Source organism: Protomyctophum bolini (genome assembly GCF_963924005.1).
Source record: "Protomyctophum bolini genome assembly, chromosome: 8".
NCBI classification, from domain to species: Eukaryota; Metazoa; Chordata; class Actinopteri; order Myctophiformes; family Myctophidae; genus Protomyctophum; species Protomyctophum bolini.
The window spans coordinates 33,495,850-33,504,961 of NC_137869.1; the positions used below are offsets into that span (position 1 = coordinate 33,495,850).

Consider the following 9,112-nt stretch of genomic DNA (forward strand, 5'->3'; position numbering starts at 1 on the left):
CAGAGCAGCTCGACAGTGGGAGACACCAGGTGTTCCACACAGGCGGAACCGTCCTGGGTGGGAGGGTGGGTTCTCCACGTAGTACCCCATAACGTCCACGAGAGATGGGGCGATATACAGTAACTCCCGGGGAGGGTAGGTAGGCAGTGGGGTGGGGGGTTAACTTATGTAGCCCCCCCACGGCGCACAGTGCTTGTTAGGAGGAAACGGAGGGGCGGCGGTTGTGACATGGAGAAGATAAGAGGTTAACAGGCCTGAAACGAGTGCTCGCTCTGGCCTTCATCAATCCCATATGTTTGGAGTGGGAGCGAGTTAGAGGGCGGGGCTCTTATTTTGTAGAGAGAGAGCATTCTAACTGCAACCGGTATGTTTCCAAGAGTGTTTCTAGTTGCCCCCCCCCCCCAAAAAACACACACACAAAAAAATCTTGAAAATACACGTGCACAAACACAAATAGCACTGCCTATACATGCACGCCACACACACACACACACACAGGCTGGGCAAAATGACAGCTCAGCGAGGTTTGCGTGCGAGGGGCCCGAACTGGCGCTGTGTGGTCTATGCGAGTGTGTGGAAGGATCTGCGGAGAGGTCTGGGCAGTGTGTGTGTGTGTGTGTGTGTGTGTGTGTGTGTGTGTATATGTGTGTGTATATGTGTGTGCGTGTGGTCTGGGTGTGTGGTCTCTGGCGCGGGCCTGGGGAGAGCCTGCTGACGGCTGGGATGAGAAAAGAGCCGCTGTGTTTACTTTACTCTGGGGGCTGTGCATGGACACGGGAACACTGCCCAGATCCCTCTCTGTAACACACGTACACATGCACACACACTCGCGCACACTACACACACACACACACACACACACACACACACACAGTCGTACACATGCACACACTGACACACACACACGACCACGCACACAGAGGAAAAAGCATAAGCCTTACATCACACAACATCAGGAATACCCTGCAATAGAGAGGTAACAATTAATTACCTTACAGCCCAACGCAGCCCTTGGCCTATTATTTCTCCACATATTTATCATAAACATATTTCTGTTCCAACTGGAAGTGTGATAGATTTTGTATAGTCATAGGACATAGTGTGTTCACCCTCTAGGTGGCATCAGAGGATACCCTTAAGTTCATATGCTACTTGTTTCCATCAGATGACTAGTGTGTTTTATTGTTTAGTGACCTAAGGATTTTGCAGGTTACATCAAAGTAATGCAATCAGCAAACAGCTGTGCTGAAAGGATGAATGGATGGTAGAGTAGATGTCATAAATGCAGGTATGATAGGAACAGTGCAAGGTAATCTAATTCTCGATTATAAATACAGTATTAGTTGTTTACTGTTTTGTTACTTTTGTTCTTGCATGGATTTATTAGGATGTGTTAAAGTTTTCTCCGGTCACTTAGTCACACTCTTTATGGTCAATTCAGCTAAGACTTTTAAATTACAATATTAGTAGACCGTGACAAATTAGACTATTGCCAAAGCATTTAAAAATGCATTAAATTTAATGTATATTTGACATGTGTACTATATTAATACAGAAATGATCTCATTAAACACATGGATTGTTGGCTTAGTTGTATTTATAATAAATGCTGTGTCAAATGATTGATCAGTTCTGTCATTGTTTGTCATCTTTCTCTATGGTCTTTCTACGTTATTTTTCTCTCCATTTCTCTCTCCCTGGATCGTTCTCTCTCTCTCTCTCTGGTCTTCCTCTCATAATTGGCAAGTTTGTTTTCCTTGGAGGCTGACTAATAAACAGTGGGACCGCCTCTACTCTGTGCGGCGGTAGCCGTGGACCTCTTAAAATCTGGGCACTTCTTAGCGAGCGTGGCTAACAAGCTTTGTACGGCGATGGGTGCACGGCTGTACAGAATGCCTCCATTCATCTAACACCTAAACAATGCCATGGAAGTTAATGTAAACCACTGCAGTTTCACATACCAAAACATACACCAAAAAATTGCCCCATGGGGTCTAGTCTAGACGGTGGCCACAATGGATTATTAAGGCATTCACTATTTTTTAAAATATATATAATTTCAAAAGAGCCAAATACATGTAGACATGAAACGTCGATACAATGTCAGCCTGATTTGTAACATGCTGTTAGACAACTTGAGACAAGTCAGCTCAACTCAGAGTTGTTGCTGATAATGACATGAGTTCCAGGTTAGGCCTGTGTGGCTGATTTTCCCCTGCTGTGGAGGTTAATGCAGGGAACGTGGTGTGGCGGGGCTGAGACAGGAGGTGGTAGCACATACAGCAGGAGGTTGACTTCACACAGCTCAAGAGATTTATCTGCCCACTCGTCTGCAAGTACTAAACTTCACTCCTATGCTGCATGTAGTGTCCTCTCCCCCCCAAAACCTTGCCGGAGGAGGTCAATGAATGACAGAATACAAGAGGGACGGGAGTGTTCAACTTTACGGCTCCGATGAGAGACACTGAGCTGGGCCAAACATGGATTTACCAACATTTGAAATGTGACTTGAGCAGCAGACCAAAGGTGAACTTTATCCACATGACCTGGTACGACAACACTTGGCAGTGTGTCCATCCAATGAATGAGGCGTTCATGACTTAGATCATAGGCCCCCCTCCGTCTCTGACTAACATGTGGCAGTGATTGGCAGATCAGTGTGTGTGTGTGTGTGTGTGTGTGTGTGTGTGTGTGTGTGTGTGTGTGTGTGTGTGTGTGAGAGAGAGAGAGAGAGAGAGAGAGAGATGGCCCGAGTGGGCACAAAGGGACTCTTTCAGACAACTCATCACCCCCCTGCACCCCCACCTACATGTCTCCAACTCTCCATCAGTGCAGCTAACGTACCCCCATGCTAGCCATCGCACTCAGTGTGCCTCCCCCCCACCCCCCCCAAACATTACACAAACACCAGATTCCTTCAAAGATCTCCCCCTCTCCACACTGAATGCACAGAGCCGGCCAAACATCACCTGGCCTGATCACACGGCCGTGCGGGGCACAGCATCAAACAATCCCCTCCTCAGTGCTGCCTCACACCCAGGTCAGCACTCGCAGCAGAGAGCTGCTCTTCACTGTAGAAACTTGAAATGGCAAAAACGGTCCCACGTGTTTTGTCAATAACTTTAGGCTAATATCTCTGTGAAGACTGAGACCATACAGAGTAAAAATGTACTAATTTGCCCATTTCTAAAAGTTTGTACAAAATGTAACCAAATGAACCCATAAAAAACAGACACACTTTTGTACACTGACACTCCAATACTAAATAATACTGCGAACTGAGCAAATAGTGTAGATTTTTACATGCAAACAGATGCTGACGAATAGCAATCTCAGTCAAAGGACGAACGATTTTCTATGTTTCAGAGCGGACACTGCAACCGCTGGACAGTCACTCGTCTCTTCCAACATGACTCAGCATTTCCTCTCTGAGCATCCAGTCTCAACATGGGGCTGTCAGAGTGTCTGTCCAGAGAGACAGAGTGGGAGAAAGAGAGGGGGTGTGGGGGGAAGAGAGAGAGAGAGAGAGAGAGAGAGAGATCGTCTGCCTCTGGCTCGCTCTCCGTTACCGCCTGTACTCTGGGTTTGTTATCCTTGGGCCTGGGCTGTTTGTCTGTTTGTTGGTCTCGAATTGCATTTCAGATTTGGGCGTGCATGCACTGATTTCTCATTTTAGAATCCTGAAACAATAAACAGTTCTATGGCGTTTAGGCCCATGAATGCAGGCAGATGTTTTCAGTGGGCTTAGCGACTGGAGACAGGCAGCTCCGCTGAATGACATGGCAAATAGAGACGAGGGGATTAAGCCCTCATAACCCGTGCTGGGTCGCCACCACTACCTCTGCTCTGCTTTGCATAGGAAAACACATCAACAGCGTGAGAACCTTGCTCACAGGAGCTCACAAACTAGAAAAAATTACAAAAACACTGTTGCCTAAAAGACAAATAAAGCTTCACTAATTTGCAATTTCATAACCAACTGAAAAACAATGGTAAGAAGTACAGGAAATATTAAAAGTTAATATGTACAGTTAGTACTGGAGCCTTTTTATGAGCCACTGCTACCCTTTCAAACTCTGTCTGGCTGTCTCCACATCAACGTGTGGTCCATCCAGGTCTGTGGTCTGACTGGGTCATGGAAACGGGATTGTGAAAACCAGTGGTCCAGCAAGCCTGTCAGCAGGGTGGGTGGGTGGGTGGGGGCTACCAGGTGGGAGAGAGTGGGAAACATGGACAGGGGTGAGAGAGAAGTGCCACTTCACAAACAAGGCAGGGCCCTGACCGCCCCCGTTGCTCGGCTCACCCCGGGCTCCACCACGGAGCGGTGCCGCTGAGAAAGAGCCACGAAAATATAACCCCACTGCATTCCACCAAAACAAACAAGCAGGGCCACCCAAATTTTCCAATTAGAGCCCTGCAAGGGGGTGGAGGTGGGGGCAGGAAATGGCCTTGTGTAGCCTTAAGTCCCCCCTTCCCCCAGCGGAGGGGTACACTGTCAGTCAGAGAGAGGCGGAGGACGGGGAACGCTTGGACGAGGGTGGATGTATTAGGACTCGAGAGAGGCGTTCGCACACGGGACTCGTCATTGGTCCGAATGACGGCTCAATGACAGCTTGATCTGGGGGACGCCGTACCCGCCTACTTGTCAATCAATTCCTCTCGCACACTCACATATAATCAATCAGTTAAACAAACACACATGCTAAGGTGGTGTTTTCACCAAAAAGGCCTAATTAAAGAAAGCTTGCTACAACAATATTTGACAAGGAGGACAGGAGCTGGAGTGCTAGGGCTTAGTCTGTGTTCTGTTCAAAAACATTACACTTAAGAAGCCCAACACAGAGAAGTGTTAGTGGTAATATTAGACTTGTTGACAGTGACTAACACTAGTCCACCACTGTGTGATAACAGGCAAGGGTTTTAGGTCTATTAAATACCTAGTATTTTAAGCTTTGGGTCTACTGGGAAATAGCTGTATCTGCACTTGCTCTAACTAAGACCACAGCTGAAACGGTGCTCTGTTCATCTCATGCACGGTCTGTGTTTCATTCCCACGCAGGGTAATGGTTTATGCCCCCATATTAACACAGACATGCAAACATGAGACACACAGCGTGAATTGTACTGTATGTGCACTCCGGTAACCAGAATGCTCACTCCAAAACACAGGCATTTTTTACTGAGGTTAAGTTTAGGAATAAGAGTAGCGTAGCTTTAAGGGCCTTGCAAACGGGGAGCAATAAAACGCGCCTATAGTTCATTTCCAATGAGACCTGCGTTTTTGCTCTGAGAAGTCGCGGTGCGACAACGCAAGCGTATTTACATGAGCGCGGCCCTGTGAATTTGTTGCGCGTGTGCTCATTACGTGCACACGCCCGCGACTCACTAGACCTGGATTCTGTTTAGTTTTTTTATTACGTTTGTGTTGTCGCGCCCCTCTTCAACAGACCTGGAGGAGTCCTGTGTTGAACCAGGCAACAACTCCATTGGTTAGGTCAAAAGGTTGTTTGGCAGAGGCAAGAAGGGTTGTTTGCTGTTAATTTGAGAAATACCATAGGCTAGATAAAGACAAATCAGATCTTTCTAAAGTTTCTGCACAGAGAGAATGTAAAGGATGCCATGAGCAAGCTTCCTATTCCAGGCCTGATCATGTTCTACAGAGGTACCCCGAATTTCACCTACTGTTTTACCTCCTGGTACGGTAGCATGAGCTGAGGAGAGAAAACAACTGAACAGGACAGTGAGAACAGCCAGTAAGATCATCGGTACCTAGCTGCCATCGACCCCTGGAAGACATATACCAACAATGATGCATGATTGAGGAGAGTGACTAACACCATTTGCCCTAGCACTTGCCCTAGCCTAGCCCCTTAGATAGCACTTTATGTAGACTTCGATAGTATTTTAGACAGACTTACAGCTCGTTACGTAGACAGCACTAGAATTGCATTTAATGTAGTCATAGCACTTTATAGTACACATGTATATTGTATATAGTATAGTATGTATTGTATATGTATAGTTGACAGATACTACACTGTTACGTTCTTAGTTTATACATGATTCATGATAACTACTTTTTATATATGTGATTTATGCCATGCTTTTGTTTTTGCTTAATGTAAGTCGCTCTGGATCAAGAGCGTCTGCTAAATGCCTAAATTGTAAATTGTAATCATTAAGGACACCACCGCCAACCCCTCCCTTATGCCGTCTGGGAAGCGATACAGGAGCATCAGTGCCAGGACGGAAAGGATGCGGAACAGTTTCTTTCCACAGGCAATCAGACATAAATTTGAATTCCAGTCTCCCTAGTAGATTGTACATTAACTTGGGGAGGTATTCCTTTTCCTAAGCATAAAAGATGACAAGAACTCTACAATCTACAAATAAAGTATTTTTTTGCACTAGATATTTTATTCTTGTATGAATCTATGCTGTCTTTTAACTAGAGACATGATTTCAGGGGGGGGGGGGGGGGTTCTGAGGGGGTTCTGAGGAATCTTTAATCTTGTGCTACATTGGTTGAGGCTCATAGCAGCTGCTAGCATTGGATTGGACTATAGTATCATATATGTATATTTTGCTTTCATATCAGACTCGATAAAATACATATAATATGTCAATATATTGATCCCAGGCTAAGCAGCTGCATGCATTTAGGGTGCAGCCTGTAGGCTATATTACACAGTGACTGAACTACATCATCCACTCAATCCCTGGTATGGTAGCATATAATAATATTTTAGATGACAGTTGACCGTCTTGTAATCCAATTTATGCCCATTGCCCACTTCTCTGAATACACAACTTGAACAAGACGCACAGCCACAGGAACGTTGTACGTATAATGACAGCTCCATTTTCTCTGTATGAGAGAAAAGCTCTCAGCTAGGGGGTCTCCAATGTAACGCCAAAGTATTCATACTAACACCGCGACCGCGTTTCCGAGACACAAATGCACGGCTATTATTTACTTTCCCTGGTGAAAGGATGGTATGTGCAAGCATGCTGCTAAAGTTAGCACTTGGCACATTAGCTTGTGAGCTGTCTTGACAATTTACATAACATTATATAACCGTTGTGTCTATAAACATGGCTAAGGTTAATTACATCTAAGGAGAAAGTGACAGCTGCCTCCAAACAACACATAAGAGTCTGGAGAGGAGACACTGCAGCGGCATTGCCATTGTTGACATTTTTGACAGCTATCGCTAGCTATAGGCTAATCTGTGTTAGCATGTCCTCAGAGAACTGAAACGACAGTTAAATTGGAAACCTAAAACGACAGTAATCTCACCTCTTTCTGTGCAAACGCGCTGACTTTATTGTATAATTACATTTAAAGACGTATTCCAGAAAATGATAACTTACAGTTTTAAAAAGCGACTGCTGAAATTCAGCTTCACTGGATTTCCCTGCTTCCTCTATAAACTTCCGGTAGTCAAAGCCTCCCAGTCATATGTCCCAAAAGAATCCACTCCCCTCCCTTGCCCTGCCTGCCATTCAGCCCAGATTCAGCCACTACTACAGCCACACATCATGGACGACGATGATGATGATGACAACAATAATAATATTAATAGTAATAATAATAATAACAATAACAATAATATTAATAATTGCGACTACTCTGAAACCTGCAAAACCTGTCAGAACATCCGTCACGCCACCATATAGCCTATGGCCGTCAGTCCATCACGTCTCGTGAGTCGTGACACGCTCCATATATGACCGTCTCCATATATTAAGATCACAACACTGACCTCATCAAACCCTGACTAGCCACATGGAGAAGACTACCATCTGCATTTATGGAGCCAGCCAGCAACTCTACATCGGACCTCAAACCCTTAGATATCCATATATGGAGCTGACCTGTGACATTCCAGATGTTGATCCTTCCTATACCCCACCCGTCCTTCCTCGTCTCCGTTTTGACTAGCTGTCCATTCAAACTCTAGACTGCCCGCCCCAAAGTTATTAGTGCACCCGTCCCACGGCGAAAACTAGTTCTCAACAGGCCCAAAAATGAAGGCCCGCCCCTACCTGGGCCCTAACTGGGCTATAACTGGTCTGGCCCGAGGCCCCGTCTGGCCTTACTAATTAGCACACATTTTTCACTGTACCCGGCCCGAAAGCGTCAATTAAAAAATGAAAGATTATGAGCTGTAATGCGAGACAAATATTCTGAATATGTTTTCTTATGCATTTATTACATTACTTTGTGCTTTATATAATAGTGTATAATATAATAGTTTAAAAGGATGTAGCCTATTTTATTTAGGATGGCAAGGCAAATGAATGCCTTTATTGTATCATTCGTGCCTTCATTGTATCTTTCCATGTGCAATGTTCAATCCAGTTAACTTTCAAAACAAAACACCTTGTTGACATTGCCATGGTAACCTTTTATTTCCCATGGAGATTATGTTTGTGATATAGAAAGATAAACATCCCATTGTACTACCTTCTTCCTCACAGACCTAGTAACCTACAGCACAGCAAACAATACTATTACATAATACTTATCTCCACATCTGATTGATGTGGACCAGTTGTCCCATGTTAAGGGCTACACACACCGTCTGCGAACGCCGCGCGTCAAAACAGCCGCCTCCGTTATTTTCAATGAACCTATCCCTCACCGGCGGCGTCCGGCGCTCGCTGACGCCTCGCCTGACGCTCCGATACACCACTGTTCTATTGCCGCACGGCAACGCCTGGAAAATGCCGTGTCGCTGCGCACCCGGTGTGTTGGGCTTAAGGGACTCCATGACGTCACATGATGTCACAAGGCATATTGGATTAATTGGCAACCATATATGGTGGTGTGACGGACGCGAGACGCAGGATTTCATAGTAAATGTGAACTTCAGTCGCCATTAATAAATCAAAGCTATTCTTGGCTTGTACAGTACTGTGCTCTGTATAAGAAGTTAGCCCACTTTAAATACGTACAATGAATTTGTAAATGTCATGTGAATTGCCTTGAGAGTAAATACAGCACAGTCAACTAGGGAATATGGCCCTCTGAAGTGTTACTGTAGATGTCCTCGCGTCAGAGGGAGAGTGTGAGAGTGCCAAGTCCCGGTGGGAGATCGCCCTTTTC

At 45.3% G+C, this 9,112-nt stretch overlaps 1 protein-coding gene across 2 annotated transcripts in view; it reads right to left on the reverse strand.

Moving 5' to 3' along the window:
• exoc2 (exocyst complex component 2) overlaps positions 1-7,504 on the reverse strand; it is a 50,312-nt gene extending 42,808 nt beyond the window's left edge. Inside the window, exon 1 of one of the 2 annotated variants that reach the window (XM_080769798.1) lies at positions 7,375-7,504. The gene's annotated coding sequence lies outside the window, so the exon portion shown is untranslated. Of the gene's footprint in view, positions 1-7,300 lie in introns of both variants that reach the window. The other variant, XM_080769799.1, reaches the window with a different exon arrangement.
• Positions 7,505-9,112: the final 1,608 nt, after the last annotated feature.